The sequence below is a fragment of the Mchenga conophoros genome, linkage group LG7 (genome assembly GCF_057382185.1).
Source record: "Mchenga conophoros isolate Kocher_MC1m ecotype Shallow Benthic linkage group LG7, M_conophoros_male_GT1.1, whole genome shotgun sequence".
Taxonomy (NCBI): domain Eukaryota; kingdom Metazoa; phylum Chordata; class Actinopteri; order Cichliformes; family Cichlidae; genus Mchenga; species Mchenga conophoros.
The window spans coordinates 10,538,216-10,556,130 of NC_140532.1; the positions used below are offsets into that span (position 1 = coordinate 10,538,216).

Genomic DNA, 17,915 nt, shown 5'->3' on the forward strand with positions numbered 1-17,915 from the left:
AGACTTTTGTGGAGTAGCGACTGTGACAGCATCTACGCTATTCTGAACAGACCATTCCAGTCTTTTGAATGGGGCCTTAGCAAGAGAAGAGAATGTTATCAAGGAAGTATTCAAACCGAACAAAAAACCTGGGTTACAGGGTTGTGGTTGTTTTTTTTGCAATGCATGTTTACAAAAAATGTGAACTGTAGTCATGTGTAAAAGAATGTCTACATTTTTAGGGTTTCATATATGAGAACTTACCAGGTCCTAAAATTGCAACATCAGGTACAGACAACCTCAGCTGAACAATATCATGTCATTGTTTATTAATACAATCTAAGCCAATATGTGTAAAGGTGTAATGTGTGAAAAACTAAGTTGCCTATCAATCTGGGAACTGTTATGAGGCCTCCAAACAAATTGAACTCCATCACTCTACATTAACAGAGATTATTTACTTTTTCTTATTATTATATTGTTCATTTATAATTACTCACAATTATTCATGTTTTTCAAGCAGAAAACATTTTAGACAGCTGCCTATCTTCCCGAGAGTGGACATCGCGGCATGTTAAATGATACAGTCAGTATTTGTACAGTTAGCCTTGTTTGAAGCCTCTTCTCTCTACAAAGAACATGGCAACATGCTTAGGTTTGCAGCGACACATCTGAATAAACAACAGCACTTAACAACACTAACCATAAGACTCAATTTAAAAAATATACTTCTTTTATGTCAGACAGAAATTTCCCTAATCGCCTCAAGCTTTATGTTTCTATGAGTTCTTTTGTCCACTTGGCAACATCACAAGTGACCACACTGACCAAAGCAAATGGACGCTTGTGGTTATAACTAGACCGGTTGTCTGACCAACACTGGGCACACTTCTAAGCACACTCGCGCCTCTGTGTGAAGCTCCATCCATCACGAGGCCAAGAAAGGACAGAAGACCATGGGAAATGAAGCATGGTTAATTCTATTAGCGCATGGACACAAACAATCTGTGGGGAATCAAAGAAGAAGGAAACATAATCCCAGCAGAGCCATTTCCTGCTGCATGAGCTGGAGCAATTCACCATGATAAGGCAAAACGTTAAATTCCTCTACAAATACACATAACAGTATGAGGTAGTTTCATACAGTGACGTTCAGGATGTCCACATTTGCCATCTATCTCATTCATTTCTCTCTCTCTCTCTCTCTCTCTCTCTCTCTCTCTCTCTCTCTCTCTCTCTCTCTCTGTGTTGCTCTCTTCCTCTCTCTATTTCTTTCTTTCTTTTTTCTTTCTTTTTTCATTCTTTCTTTCTTTTTGACTCTGCTGTCTGTGGGGAAAGGCCTGGCACAAAGCTCTCAAGCTGAGTGACCCTTATGGGACAAAGCTGGCTTTCTAGGCTTTTTGCATATATGCATGCCATCCAGACAATGAGGCCTTTATTAGAGTAGCCAGCATCTCCGAGCTGGAACGACAGGGATGAGGAATGGAAGTCCGAGAAAGCTGTGACTGACACTGGGCACAAGTGAGAGTGTGTGCATTTCCCACCTCTTTCCCATGCATGTGTGTTTCACAGAGGTGTGAAGTGGATGCTCTTACCCTTTCTTCTTCAGTTAACTAAGAAATCTCTTCTCAACCAAAGCTTAATCTCACAGTTTTCTGATGCCAGGTAGCATCATGCATTGCATGTATGGAAAAACGGCCAAGCTAGTTAGAAACTTTCATGTCATAAATCTCCATATAAAACAGGCAAAACAACATGCTGTGGCCTTTAGCTGCAATCACAAACAGCTCTGAGCAAGCCCTCAGACAGGCTATCTCTATGCACTTGACTAACTTTACAATACAAAATCAAGCTTTAGTCGAATGAGTGCTTGTGTTCGAGTGTGTGTCTGTGTGCATTGTACTACGTATTTCTGTGTGTATTGGTGTTGAGTAGAGAAAGAGGACGCTGTGTTACTCAATCATGCGTGAAGAGTATGTTCTGTTCAATAGGGGCTGCGCACTTGCATATTTGCATTCTAATGACTCCATATGCATAATCGTACTAGTACAGATACTCAGATGCGTACCTGTGTACACATAAACACACACCTATACCTACGCACACACTACTGAATGCCACCTTCTGTTGTTCTCCTGATGGGAAATACACAGGTAAGAGAGACTGACACCTAACTTGTGAAAAATATCATGCATCCTGTTAGTGTGACGCATGATGTAAACTTCTAGTCACATCTCCGGGGCTGGATGCCCTTCTCTTCTAATATGCCTGAGCTGAAGCATGGGCTGCATGTTTAGTGCTGTTCTTCATGCTGACAAAATTGACTGTAATAATGTGTTTTAAACATAATAGAGCCTCCATAAAATTTAAAAAAGGGGTAAGGATTTTTATATATACACCACTGCTCATGTGTTTTGAGCCGGGCTACAAGGACAGATGAATGCGAACAAATTCTGTGTCACTCTGCACCTTTATACACATAAAACATCTATTTTGGAGCAGCACACACACATACACACACCTCTCTTCTCACTCTCTCACTCTCTATCTTCACTCACTGAAGCTGGAGTTGTTGTTCTGAGTGGTAAACATGTGCTAAAGGGGGGGGGGGGGGGGTGAGTGGCTAAGTTTTCTTTTTATCCAATAAAAATGTCTCCTTGCCAGATCGATTGTTGTTGCTAGGAGACTGAAGCATCCTTTGGCAAGGGGCTTCAGCTCTGCTCGTCTGTTGTTTCTCTCTCGCTCTCTCTCTCTCTCTCACTTACTCTCTCCTCACTCGTGCACGCGCGCTCACGGGCACACACACACACACAGCCACGGAGCTGGCGCGCAGAGCAGTGGCGCCCATCCTCTCTCTCAGTGCGACTCCTCCGAGGGATCAGGAGTAGACTAAGTCAAACTTCCAGCAGCTTGAGATTTGTGCGCAACCTTTCAAGGATCGAAGCCGTCAAGGTAGGTCAAATCTCACACATTCCTGACTGGTAGGCAGTGGTTGTCAGAGTGCAGTGAAAGAATTGACAGTCCGGGAGCGTTCAAGCGCGCGTCAGCCAATCCTACTGTAGGGAGCAATTTGCTTTGAACTTTGCGCAGGATTTAAAAAGCCAGTTGTACTGCATAAACGTGCTTGTTGTTTCCTTTCAGTCACGTTCAGTAATTCTGGGTTGTGTCAGCGGGGGAAAAATGGTTGCTAATCTCTGCAGCAGATGCACGATAAAGATACAGAAGGTGAAACAAAGACTATCTGCAGTTGCGTATTTCACTCTGCGCGGAGAAGTTATTTGGGTTCAGACAAACCGCACTGAGGCATGTCCCTTGGCTTTAGGCTTCCCGGGGAAGGGTGGGCGGGTAGTCTTTGAAAAGAGGCATACAGGTGGATCCGATATCTGGATCTGGTTATTGTTTATCAATGTTACTTTCCGTTTGCATCTAAGGATCCACTTCACACCTTGCGCTAGAGGAAAGGCAAGTGGACCTGCACTGAAGGTAGAACAAGCAAAATGGGAATGTCCACATTAGTTGCTGTCTATGAGCTATACTGGCTTTAACTAGCAATGTTATATTTCTCACTAACAAGCGTAGAGGGGTAACAGAACTTAGAGGATAACTGGATAAACATATTGATTCATATAGCCAAACCCACATGTTATTACTGGCCTTTAAAAAAAAAAAAAAAAATCTTCTGCACTCTACTAGAAAAACAACTGCAAATTACAGTTTTATAAACAGTGAAAAATCATGGCCCGTGTCGGAATTCATGTAGAGCAGGTGCATTTTTATAAGCCCCGAGAGAGAGGTTGTAATTAGCTTTAATATATTAAGGGTCTATAATGTGCTGTCTTTTAAAAACAAACATAAAAACAAAAACAATGCATTTTAGGTGTGTGTATTTTTGTGTTTAATTCTTACTGGTGTGCATTTTGGACACACTTCAGAACAGATATCATTCCTGCCCCACACGACCCATGCTGAAACATGCATCAATGTGTTGAATAGTCAGTGAAAGACTTTTGATTATTCTTAATCAATTTTAACCAAAATTGTCATATTTTACTAGAATGATATGCAGCAGATAAGGATAAAATAATGTTTCTGTTATACTGGAGTTACTGTATTGAATTGGGAACTACTAGGTGATATATAATTTTACCAAACCATGATAAAATGTCCATCTGTGATAATCATATACTGTGTTTTTTTTTTTTTAGCTCTATTAGGAATGCGATATCAAAATGATTAGGTTACTAAATAATAAGCAATGAGAATTTTTAAATTAACTATGTTGCTCAGTTAGATAAGAGTGTATTTGCTCAATGTGAACATGTTATCATTGCTTGTGTAAAATGACAGCTACATGCTTTTTCAGAATAATATATATGAATATAAAATATTCATGTTTCTATGATTATGGTTTTTATGTATATTGTAAAGATGTAATGTTTGATTAACTAGGCTGGGATGTCCTTATTGATATAAAGCAACATCAGTGTAAATTCTTTGTGAAACTTGTTGCATAACTAAGTTTAATTTAACAATTGTACAGAGAGTTTGCACATCATTAACTCTCTGCATGTGCGTGCAAGGATGACAACTATAGGTGGGGATGTAGTGACATGTTAAGACTTTAACTTGTGTTTACATGCTTATGTGTAAATGTATTTATGTGCGTTCTTCAGTGTCAGGAGATTAGCCAAAGTCCCTTTTCTAGAGCCATAAATGAGAGATTATGGTGAGAATTTATGTTGTAGTCAGTTCTTTAAGCTTTTATAGGACATTTAAAAAGTTTTATTATTCATGGGGCACAGTGGCAGTTAATAGCAGTTAAATCCAAAAGCGACTTGTGTATTAGAAATATAACAAAGTACTCATAGAAATTTTTAGAACGTCACCTTTATCATGACCTCTTTTCTGCAGCTATAGCCATATGTGCTGTGGGGAGCTCTAACATCCTGAAATGCACCTGCTCAACAGCTTGACAGGATTGTGCATGACAGCTGAGACGGAGGTGTGTTTAATCATAAGTTGGTGACTATATGTTACCAATAGTAGGATGTACATTAACTGCTGAGAAAAAAAGGAGAGAGGAAAAGGGGAATTTTGCTCCAAGAGTGTTTTTAAGACATTATCTATATTTTTGTTATATTCAATTAAAATTTTAGAAAGCAATATGGATATTCCATGTAGTGTTATTTATTTCTTTATTTATCTATGTGACTAATGTCCTAGCCAGTTAAAAATGGAACATAATTTTACTGAATATAAAAGGATGAGAACATTTAAAGAACTATCAAAACTGAGCAAAATTTAATAGACAAGGATGAAAATATACAAATATTTTTGCATGATTTAGAACTATTTGAAACAATCACATTATATAATTATCATTTGAAATTTTGCTGAGATGTGTGGCGCTCCAGTGAAGAGGATTAAGTGTGACTAACTGGAATATAAATAATTTTAAATAATTTCTTTATTTAATCATTTGTGCGTATGTTAAAAATATCGTTTGTATGCTACATTTTTTAGAAGGATATTTTCCTGTTAAAATGTTTGATGAAGCATACGTCACTAAAACTCAAGCATAGAAAAAGCTGCCACTGACAGTCAATTACCAGCTTTTGCTCCTGCTTTACAGTAATATTCATTTAAACTGGTCAACAGTGTCTCCATACTTTTGACGCTCAGGTGTTTCTGAGGACAGCAGAGTGCTTTTTTATGCCGCTGTCCTTGGTGCTGAATTCATTTTCTTCCTGACTCGAAGTCTTTATAGGCAGTCTCATACCTACAAGGCATAAATGAAATTAACATCACACGAGATTGTATTTTCACAATTGTTATACTGATGTGAAATCATGACTTTTCCTCTTTTGTTCTGTTCTTTCTCTTTCTGGTTTCTTGTGTTCATCAACACTGAAGATGAGGGGATGAAAACATGGAATCTAATCTCAGTGTAAAGCCAAGACGAGTCTAACACAGTAAGCAGACAGGTAGGTTAAAAATGACAGTGACTTGTTTCATGCAAAAAACAAATGAACCACTTTGATGAACAAATATGGACATGAACTATGTTCTGCTTCTGCTTGTCAGTCTGCTCCATGTGTGTTATCCTGCATGGACATGTAGGTTAACAGCTGCCTCTAAGTTGCTATAAGTATGAATGGCTATTTGTCCCTATGGGATGAATTTATGACCAACCAGTGGCATCACCACGCATTAAAAGAATAAGCGAGTGTCTGTTGAAGTAATTAAATGCAATAATTTGCTGCTCACCATCAGCCCGATATTTTGTTAAAGTAGGTATCATTCCATGAAGCCATATTTGCATTCAGCTTTATGTACTATACCATCATAATAAGACAGCACTATCACTTTCATGGCAGCTTCATCACAGAAACAAACAAACAAAAACACACATGGAAGTTTGTTCCAAATGAATAGATCTCTAGTTTCCCCACTTTTAAATCTGCACATTGCCAACTTGCCACATCGACGTCTGGCTTCACCTACTTGATTGTCTTGTTGTTGTTGTTTAAACATGATATTTAGGAGTTTGGCTGTACCAAGGACTGATAATTTGAATATCACTCCTACACTGACTTCCAAAAGCTAGCATGTCGAAATTTTACAAAATATTTATTTGGCATATTTTTTGTCTGTAAGACGGTTATTGACCAATAAAAGTGATGGGACATAATGCTTATAACAGTGACCTAAATTAAGGAATCCTAGAAAGCAGGAGAAGGCATCATAGAGAAAAAGTTACACTGGCATATTTGTATAAAGATTCTGGTTTTCTAGCATGTATCATTTTGGGGTTTTGTTTTTGTTTTTTTGTTAAATGGTTTCATTTTGAGGATAATTGCTGTTTTTAGTGATTCCATGTAGGGAGTAGTCATTAACACAAAAAATAGGTCCTTCATCCATTCTCGGAGGCCTCCTGAAGTTCTTTCCAGTTTTATCATTTTTTTCTTTATAGAAACACTGTTGCTGTGCTCAACATGATCCTTTCACTGTTATGCTCCAGTGAGGAAACAGGGAAGTGTTTGGAAATCACTCCTGCTTCCCACAGCTCACCACTCATCATTAACTACAGTCACAGCATACACTCAGCTGCGCACACACTTACCAGCATCCACGTGTATACACTGCGTGCACTGACATCCCTTTTTCACTACATGCACACATGCATACATACGCGCAGGGGATGAGGCAGTGAGCGAAAGGGCAGTGGGATGTACAGCTGTGATGGTGTGTCTCAGAGAGAGATCAGAGTTGTTAATAAATTATGATCTTGAGCAGGGAAACTGTGTGTGTGAGAGAATGTGTGAAATGCATAGTGAGGGGTGGCTTCCTGGTCATGCAATAGCGGCTATCGATACAAAACAAAAGTTACATGGTGCAGATGTCGTGACATTTCCAGATGTTTTATTGCTGGATTACAACCTTTTTCATCTGATGCCAATTAAAGGTTGTTTTAACTGATAGCTGATAATACACAGCGTAATAACAAGATGAAGATCCAGAACTGGGTTAGTGTTTGGAATGGGCAATTTGAAAATGGAAAAACAGCAGTACAAGTCATTATGTATGTTAATGTTAGTGTTTTATATTCCCTTTGGTAGTGTGATAGTGGCATGCAACTGAGTTTTTTATTACTTCTGTCTGTGAATATGTGATTTAAAATGGAGGGCATTCAGCTAACGGCTTTATCCCTGTTTTAACTAAACCTGTGAGGAGCACACACAGTGTCAGTTTTCTTCTTTATCTCATGTCACTGGTCAGCAGTGTTTTATAAACTGGGATAGGTAAATGACTACTGCGTGAAATACCAAGTGGTTCTGCTTTCATTTTTTATGTCATAACCAGGCAAAACTTCCTGTCACACGCAGAATTGTCCAGTACTGTAAAGCGTCTCAGGTCTTGGTCACATTACAGCCATAGTAACCTTTCCTCCCCTGTTGCATCAGGTATAGTAACTACATTGTTCATACAGTATTCACCCATATTGCTCAAGTCAAACTCTCTCTATCCGACCACTCAGCGTTTCCTTGCTCACTGCTGTGCGGGCATCTGGCACACACCTGGGAACTGCATGAGAGCTGTGAATGTCATTGTGAAGTTATCAATAAATAATAGTAGGTACAGCATAGTGCCATAAGTTGAAAATGTCCTTTGGACAATTGTGAATTTAGATTTAATTTTAAATGTATTAGATAAATGTCTTCTGCAAAGCACAACGACTGAAAACAAGTATTACAACAGTGGCAGCCACTTCATTAGGTACACCTCTTCAGCCACTCGTGAATGCAGACACAATATCCAATCAGGCAATAACATGGCAGCAATGCAAAGCATTTAGGCATGTGGGCTTAGTCAAGATGACATAGTGAAGTTCAAACCAAGCGTCAGCATGGGAAAGAAAAGTGAGTTAAGTGAGTTGAATGAGGCATGGTTGTTGGTGCCAGATCGGAGTATTTCAGAAAATGCTGATCTACTGGGATTTTCCCACATAACCATCTCTAGGTTTTACAAAGAAAAGAAAAACTATCCAGTGAGCAGCAGTTCTCGTGATGAAAATGCCTTGTTGATGCTAGAGGTCAGAGGAGAATGGCCAGACTGTGCTGAGCTGATAGGACAGCAACAGCAACTCATATAACTTCTAACTGAAACCAAGCTACACAGAAATGCCTCTCTGACCACACAACGTATCGATCCTTAAAGCAGATGAGCTACAGCAGCAGAAGACTTCACCGGATACCGCTCCTGTCAGCTAAGAACTGAGGCTTTAATTTGCATGGGCGCACCAAAATTAAATAAAAAATGTTGCCTGATATGATGAGTCTTGATCTCTGCTGGATGAAAATCTCAGAGGAATGTTTCCAGCACCAAATTAAGGCTGTTTTGCAAGCCAAAGGGGATCCAAGACCACAAGGAGCAAGGTGTACCTAAAGTGGTCTGTGTGCGTATGCTTTATGGTTGTTGCCTAAAAGTCAGCTTGTTTTATAGCTTTTATAATTTCTCACATATGACCCAATAAACTTAATGTTGCACTAAGTACTTAAAAATTCTCACTTCAGGTCTTATTTATATACATTTGTGCATATACGCTTTTAGTGGGTATGCATTTGTTTTGGGGTTTTTTTTTGTCTTGTTTGATATTGATAGTCACTCATAGTAAAAAAGTAAAAATAAAATCCTCCCTTGCTTTAAAACATAAACATTATTATAATATTCACAAGTCAGAAAGACGAAACTGAGCTTTTTAATATAGTTAAATAAAGACTTCCTGTTTAAATTCAGTCGACTGAACTTTTTGTGCTGATGTGGGAACAATGAATTTTACAATTACAGTGATGAGGATTCCAGGGCTAATGTGGGAGGGCAAATCATAAACTTAGTACATAATTTAAATTCTAATAATTAGTGAGGAATGTCAGCGGTAATTGGTTTTTGCACATAACCACCTAACCGAAATCAAGCAAAGCCAACCAACATTTGGTCCTATCTGAAAGGCTTTTGTCTCTGTCCAACTCAATTAAATGTACTCTTCTAACAGCCTCAGATAGCTTATACTGTGGTCAACACTCCATTACTCTCTACCTGTCTATTAAAGCTCTGTGCACCTCATGTATCGACCATGCTGAGGACAGAGTTGCCAGCTGTGTGAACATGAATTAAGTAGGGTACCACAAGATCTGTGCCATGGTGAGTTAGACTGATGCGTCATGATGTCTCACAGGGTCATTACATGACAGTTAAGTTGATAGATGCAATCCACTGAGGAGTAATTCTACTTCTGACAGGTCCACTGCCTTCTATAGTGATAAACTGCAGGTCTGATGGATGCTTTCACACATTTCGCCACCCTTTTCTGTTTTTAGGTTGAACAGACATTCTTTAATGTTTAAATCATGCAGTCAGACGTGCTGGAGATCACAAAACCCAGGGAATGCACACATGCAGAGACATCTGACTGAAACTTAGTGGGAAAGGATAAAATATTAATCGATTTTCAACACAATGTAGAATAATTTCTAAATTGTTTTTGTGTTATTTTTGTCAATTAAATGTAAAAGTTTCTCAGATGTTGGGTGACGTTGCTCTTTCTTTGCCATCAGCTGTCAACAACTCAAACATGTTGGAGTTACGGTGATAAAACAGAGGAAAAACAGAGACAAATGTGCATATTTTATATGTTTGAACACCTTGTTTAACATTGTAACTTGACACGAGACTCGAACGAAGCGGAGTTGAAATGAAATTAAAACTATTAATACAATTTCTGTCACTTAATGCATTTTCATGGTTAAGTTCAAACCATTTTGGAGGTCTCGCTGTACCGCAACTTACAAAAAACAGAGCGCTAAGTACTCCCACTGCAGACTTTTTGTGGTGCTCGAAGGTTAAAAGCTCTTTTAGTAGAGGATCCTTTTGGAGTACCCACTGCACATGAGAGCAGAGTCTAGCCTGTGTAGCTCTAAACGTGCTCTATACGGGTTAAACCTATTTTCATTTCAAATTTACTTTCAAGTATGTAACAGAAGGAGGATCATTCTATTATGAGAAACCAGAGTTCAGAGGGTGTGTGGTTAATATTTGCAATTCTCTAAGGTCCATTTCTATGTCATGTCTAACATGATACCACCTTTAACCTTGGACCCTAATGGAGGTCAGAAATATACCGATTGATCAATACAGGAAAGGCCGAGTTCAGTACCTGATTATTGATTTTAACTGGTAAATGGTAATAAAAGATGGCATAATAAGCAGAGCTATAAAATGCAAGTAAAAATTTTTAAGAACTTATTTATAAGACTTTTTTTTAAAAAAACATGTAGATTTATGCGCTAATACTAAAGGGTTGGAGGGTTGTGCATCATGTCTTGCTCGTTGTTTGGTTGTTGTATTTTGTGAGATGTTTCTGTCCTATTTATGGATCATCAGTCTTTCCTGCCTAAAACGCACTTTGTAAATAATTAATGGTCACAGCCCATTGCACCCGTTACACTGTCAGAAGTCTAGGACACCAGTTCTACACTCATATGTACACGCACGCACGCATGCGCGCGCACACACACACACACACACGCAGGTCATTGTTTTGTGAGTGGGAAAATAAAAAGTACACTTTTCACACAATTTGAAAAGGCTACACCGCACTCCGTCTTTAACAATTCATATACCTTGAATTCACATTCACTTAACAGTTGTAAGTACCACTGTTCTTACTTGGCCTTAAAAGATAAGAATGAGAAAGGAGAAAGAGATGGAAGGAGGCTGAAACACACAAAGCCACTGATGAATTAACTGATAAAGCTCTGACAGTGTGCACCGTCTTTAAAGGGGTCTGTTGTTCAGCACACAGCAGCAAAGCTTCTGATGCTACATCCATTCTCTTTCTCTTAAAAAGGAAAGAAAGAAAGACCTCACACACACACACACACACACACACATACATACAGTGTCTTCTCATACTGTGAGATTCATGTCATTGGAGCAGCTTTCAGTTCTGTCAGATCTGTAATAGTCAGATAAACAGGCACATACACACACACACACACACAGTCAGTGGAAACACACAGGTTGTGGGGCTATCTCTCCTCTCAGCGTACCATGGTCCATCGACCCTGCATGGCTGCTCTCAGCTGGATACGTGTCATCCACAGCAGCCCTGCCTGTTAGGGAGAGAGTGAGGGCTGTGGTGGGTGTAAGGGAGGTGGAAATAAATAGGAAGAGTGGAGCACCAGCAAAGGAGGGGGGTGGAGGAAGGGATGCAGGGAAGCTGCTTTGGAGCAACCAGAGGATGTAACATGAGAAGCAAAAGAGGAGTGTGGTTTGACTTGAGCAGGGTCAGAGGTGAAATAGGGTTGTCTGTCAGATGTTACTCTGCATCATAGCTCCCAAGGAGAAGGGTCAGTAGTCTTCCTGCTCTCTCTTTTTAGTCAACAGTGCTGTTATTTTCTGCCTGTTCTTTACTCATCTCAAGTATCCCCCCCATATCTCTCTAATAGGGCTCTTTGATGATGTTGCTATGTGCCAGCTGGTGTCTTCTCCCATCCTTTTCAATTCAGGTAAGGCAGTTAATAGCTGTGTGTGCCTATCTAATGCAAAGGTAGATGTCTGCATGTCAGTCTGTGAATTAACTGTAAAAAAGAGGTCGTGGTTTTACAGGAAGCAGACATCCTGTTTATTTTTGTTTGTTTGTTTGTTTGTTTGGGCAGATTCTCCCTTGCTTAAAGTCACAGCACATAGCAGCACATAGTGCACATAGCAACAAACCACAACAAACCAAAAAAATGTTTGCTTTAAATTTTGTGCGGGTGCATCTTATTTCTCAAGAATAAACAAGTAAAATGTGTGTTGGTAGTAGTTTGGTAAGTTTGTTACCTTGGACTTAGTTTGGTGTCAAATGATACTTTTGTTTGTTTGTTTTGTTTGGTCATGCTTAAATATGGAGCAGATGGGATAGACAGCATTTTGATGTGCACTTTCATGGGCCTAATTAGGGGTTTAATCATTCAGAAACAAAAATTTAATCAACAGTCTTCGTCACATTTCGATGTGCCAATTTCATGACATTCCATCCAGGCGAAGGGCACACTGGATGTACAATGCAACTGATTGGATTTCACTTTTACTTTACAATCAATCCTCAAATGTCAAAGTATGTCTTTGGAGAAATGTTACATTCCCAAAGAATGGCACCATGCAGTACAGAAGAAAGAAAGGAAAAAAGCTGTTAACCACTAATGTGGCAAAGGGTGTGTTTTGTGATGTAGCAGTAGTGAGAGTTATTTCATTCTCTATAAAGATTAGTACCAGTTTGTTTTCCTGCCACACCAAAAAAACAAGCTGGGGTCAAAACTACTCAGCGTTTTAAATAAGTATTTTTAATACAGCCTCTGTCACTGCTCTGCATGAAAAACCCAAGGCTTATTGTCCTGTACTTTAACCTCCTTGGAAACATTTTCAGTAATGGAAAAGGGGACAAAAAGATTTTCTGTTACACAGTGTGTGTTCCACTTGCACAGTTGCTCTTGAGAAAGGAAGCTGGGTTTGGGAACTTTCCAAGAGGTTATAATGAAGCAAACATTCAATTTCAGCGGACACCATGAGATAGTGTAAAAGTGCTGGGAGATATTGTTTGACACATTTCTGGGAAGTTGACCTCAAGAGCTGCCAATTATAACAAAGCATGGTTTCAAAGGAGTGCATTGGAGGAACTCTTAGAGTTCTAGCTCCATAAATATACAATTTTAAACTCAACAACACACATCCATAAGCATGCGTTTACACCAAGACACCCTCAAAACAAACACATAGCCAGATCTGCAGCCTTCTTGCAGTGTTGTACTCAAAACTAATCTCATGACAGTGTTCTCTTTTTTTAGACTCAATAATATAATTACTAATAATGATATTATTATTATTATTATTATTATTATTATTATCATCATCAACTTTAATTTTTGGAGGCTATATTTATAGGGACTCCAGCTTTTTCAGGGGAATACTGGAAATCATTCAAGGAGGATCTTTTTTTTTCTCCACTACAGACAAACATCAAGGATGTGTGACGGTTTTGAGAATTGATATAAATCTTTCATTGACACCATCAATGTCATCCCCCATGTCCCTCCAAAATATAGAAATTATGTGGAATTAAATATCCATGTCAGGTAATCTCCTGTCAGAATTTGACAGGAACATCACAGTTATATAAATAATATATGCCCATATAAATGATATAAATTTTACAGTTCAAATTATGTATTAGTACTCCTGCCTTGCCTACAGTAAGAATTTATTATGTATCATATAACCTGATTTTGTGTGTCCTTTACGTGCTTCCTGACCACACTCATTCAGATCTCTGTTGGTTGATGCACAAGGAAGCTAAGACATAGAAATAGTCTGCTTTTAGGTCAACCCCTCAGAGAAGCAAAGGTGTGTGTTTGTGCATGTGTGTGTGCACGTGTGTGGGCGGGTGTTTGTCTGGGTGTGTGCGTTCGTCTGTATGTGTGTGATATTACAGAGCAGAGTAGTAAAGGTATGGCAGCCGCCTGAAGAAAAATTTGAGCTGCCTGCATCTAAGAGAAGCTTTCATCCTCCTACCTGCCCACTAAAGAGGGGAGACTTACTCTTTCACTTTCTCTTACACATGTGCGCGTGCACACACACGCACACATAAACACACACAGATAAAGTAGGAATCAAGAGAAGTTTTACCATGAGCTTGCTCCTTGGTCTAGATTGATTTTTCTAGTCACAACGTCAACCTCCAGCTTCTGTCTTATCTCTCCCGAGGATTGCAGGAGAGGCACAAGTGGCAGAATTCAAAAGAAGTGAGCTATGTCTTACTCAAGCCTTGTGAGTGACTTTTTAGTAGCCAAACGCAAACTCAACAACACAGAGAGAATGAGGGAGGCTAACGGGATTGCTTCTTGGGGTTGACAACATTTCTGGCTAAGATCAGACATCCTGGTGATGGGGTCAAGGTGTGTGTGCACACAAAATTCTGTTTGTTTGCTTGCATTTATTAATTTACTGATGGGTAATTTCACTGCATTTGAAGGGGAAAAAACATTAGATCTTATATATCTTTTAATTATACCTTCAAAACAATTGCTGTGGACTAAATAGACATCAGCAATATAATCTGGCACTTTGACAAGTCAGCAAAGCAACAGCCTGGTGAGTGTATAAGTTGAACAAATAAACAAGTGCTCTACACTCATGGCCACTGCATTAGGTACACCTGTCCCACTGCTTGTTACCATAAATAGCTTATTAATCAGTGGCAGCAACCCAGTGCATTAAAATCATGAGGACCTCCTGAAGTTCAATCCAAGTATTAAAATGGGGAAGTAAGGTAATTTTAGTGACTTTAAACATGACATGGTCTTGGTACTTCAAAAACTAGTGATTTAGGGATTCTTCCATGCAAGCATCTCCAAGCTTTACAAAGAATTATTAGAAGAAGAGAAAATATCCATTAAGCAGCAGTTCTCAGGTTAAAAATGCCTTGTTGTACCAGAGGTCAGAGGACAATGGCCAGACTGCCCTGTTAGGTAACCAACAGCACCAGATGACCACACCGGGTGCCACTTCTGTTAGCTAACAACAGGAATATGAGGGTATAATTTGCACCTGCAAATGTAATGGTGCAGCGGATATTGTCTTGACACGCTTTGCGACCTTTACTACCCACTGAGTTTGATTTAAATGACACAGTCCACTTGATCGTTGCCAACCAATGTTCATTATGACCTTTATGACCACAGTGTTATCCTAATGGCTGTTTCCAGCAGGACAACCTCCCATGTGACAAAGCTCAGACCATCTCAGACTGGTTTCCTAAACAAGACAGTGAGATACTCAAAGGGCCTCTACGGTCACCAGATCTCAAACCAACAGAGCACCTTTGGATGCTGTAGAGCAGGCGATTCACATCACTGATGTGTGGCTGACAAATATACTGCAACTTCATAAAGCGGTCAGGTCAATATGGACCTAAAAATGTTTCCAGCACCTTGCTGAATCTATGCCAAAAAGACTTAGGACAGTTCTGAATGCAAAAGGGGGTCCAACCTGCTAGTAGCACGTACCACCTCATAAGGTGTACCTAATAAAGTGGCAGGTGAGTGTAATTTATTTAAGGCATGTAAGGTTTTTTTGACAGTCTTGTATTTCCAAATTGTGCTACCAACACATCAAGAATCCTGTAACCTGTATCCTGTTGATACCTTTATGTGTCCATGAGCAAATTATCTGTTACTTTAAACACTTTACACATTTTTAAGTGAACAAATCGGTCTTTTTGTTCAATTGAAGAATTCCAGGGAAGTCTTCTTGAGGTCGTACCTTCTGCAACACTTGCATTATGCAATCATAAACTGCCAGCTTGTTCTGGGACAATGTATGCTTTTTAAGATTCTTCACAAGGATCTAGGTTTGTTGAAATAACTTTCTAAGTATTTTTTTAGGTGTTTTAGCCATAAATCATCATAAAAAGCATACATTGATTATCCCTTCAAAGTAATTTGCATTTAGCTAGTAAGTAAGTAAGTAACCAAGTAAGCATAATTTCTTTTTACTGATGTGTAGTATTGTTTCACATGGGTCTTGGGAAGATTAAAGTGCTCTGATGCAAAATATAAATTCAAGCCCCTCTCAAATGAAGTTAAAAAAATATCTGATATAAAACACAAGCCGCTAGACCAGCCTCCTAAAAGCAGGACAAGTTTTGTCTCATTAGCCTACTCTTGCATGCATTATTGCTAACTTACACATGCTAGGTCTTAATAAATAGAGCAGCTAACATTTGCAGTGACCTTGTTCCCATGTGCCTATACTGTTAGAACCTATCAGAATGCACCAGCATTAGTCAATAAACCAGCGGACCTCAAATATACAGGCGCTTACACTAGCACAGATTTGTAATATCCCCCAAGACTGGATATTAGAAAAAAATGCAGACTTCAGACCCAGAAGCTACCTCCATCATTTAAATAAAGCCTAAATTTGCTAGCGTCATTTTGTAAACACCTTCGCTGTAATCCTTTGCTGTTCTTGCTGCCATGACAGTCTGACAGCTGAAGACTTACTAAACACGATGCCCGTAGAATGCATGCTATCCATGCAAAAAGAAGGCCGCAGTGGAGCGACTATGCTTGGATCGTACGGCGCTACACAAACCTATACCCACTCCCAGGGTATGCTTGATCATCTAAATAAAACTGGTTTGTGAATTAATCATGTTTCTTGTTCATGATGTTTAAGGATTGGCCGAAAGATTTGGCAGTAGCAAAAAACTATTCATCTTACAGATGATACTTGGAATACTGGGACGACTAAATAACATCGTTGCGAGATAGCGAAACAGTATCATTTCAATCTGTTAGAAAGTTCAAGGTCAACATTATTTTCATTCAAATTAGTCACACAATCACATTTTTATGGCCTGACTGCCTTAAGACAAAGGACACAGGCAATGGGCAAGATAGTACAAAAACATAAAATGCACTGCTAGTGGTAAGGTTTGGGTCTGTTTGTTTGGTCTAATCATTATGAAGTTAGACCAAACCATTCTTGCTACTAACTTTGTGGTTCTTTCAGGCAGCCATCCTAAGCTGTCAGTTTGCCAAACCACACTACGAATAAGCCTGTCAAGACACTCCCGATGGCACTCCATTAAAAGTACACAAGATACTCATGCCAAAATTCTTGAAACCCTCGGAATACAATCTCTGCTGTGCCTTATTGAATGCAGTTAATGTGGAGCAACAATGTGAGTCTTCTAGGTTTACACATCAATGTCTGTGATGTGTAAACCTAGAAATCTAAAACTGTCCACAAGAGATGACCAACTGATGGAAATAAGAATATGATTTTCTTTGATCTTTCTAAATGATTTCTTTTGTTTTATTGATATTTGGGGAGAGGTTTTTCTCTTTACGCTATATGGTTAGGTCTTCCACTTGCTCTCTATAGTGCCTCTCACCACTGTTGCTTATTAGTCTCATCTCTGTGGCGTCATCTGCAAATTTTATGATTCTGTTGTTGTCATATTTGGCAACACATTTCTGTGTAAACAGACTGTACTCTAGGGGACTCAGAAAGCAGCCCTAAGGCATGCATTGTAGATGAGAATGGTTTACCTATTCTCACAGTCTAGGAACTGCTTCCCAGAAAATTGTATTGAAAGCAAATCTGTAATCAATAAACAGAAATGTAATTTATGTATTTTTGATTTCAAGGTGTACTAAAGCAGTGTGCAAGGAAATGATATAGCATCACCTGGAACAGTAGGTAAATAACATAATAAATAATGTGTGGAGGATAGCAGCAATGCAAGAAAATCTGAGTCCTAATCCTTTGAGAAGTTTTAAGATCTGTTTCTGTCACCTGTAGACCAGCCCCATTGGGTGGGCTCTGGG

At 39.1% G+C, this 17,915-nt stretch overlaps 1 protein-coding gene across 4 annotated transcripts in view; it reads left to right on the forward strand.

Moving 5' to 3' along the window:
- The first annotated feature begins 2,773 nt into the window (after window positions 1-2,773).
- The window catches only part of grm3 (glutamate receptor, metabotropic 3), a 44,200-nt gene continuing 29,058 nt past the window's right edge, over window positions 2,774-17,915 (forward strand). Inside the window, exons 1-4 of one of the 4 annotated variants that reach the window (XM_085282016.1) lie at window positions 2,810-2,931; window positions 4,891-4,981; window positions 5,893-5,963; window positions 11,988-12,047. The gene's annotated coding sequence lies outside the window, so the exon portion shown is untranslated. Of the gene's footprint in view, window positions 2,932-3,444; window positions 3,463-4,890; window positions 4,982-5,892; window positions 5,964-11,987; window positions 12,048-17,915 lie in introns of those variants that run through there. The other 3 variants (XM_085282015.1, XM_085282017.1, XM_085282018.1) reach the window with 3 other exon arrangements.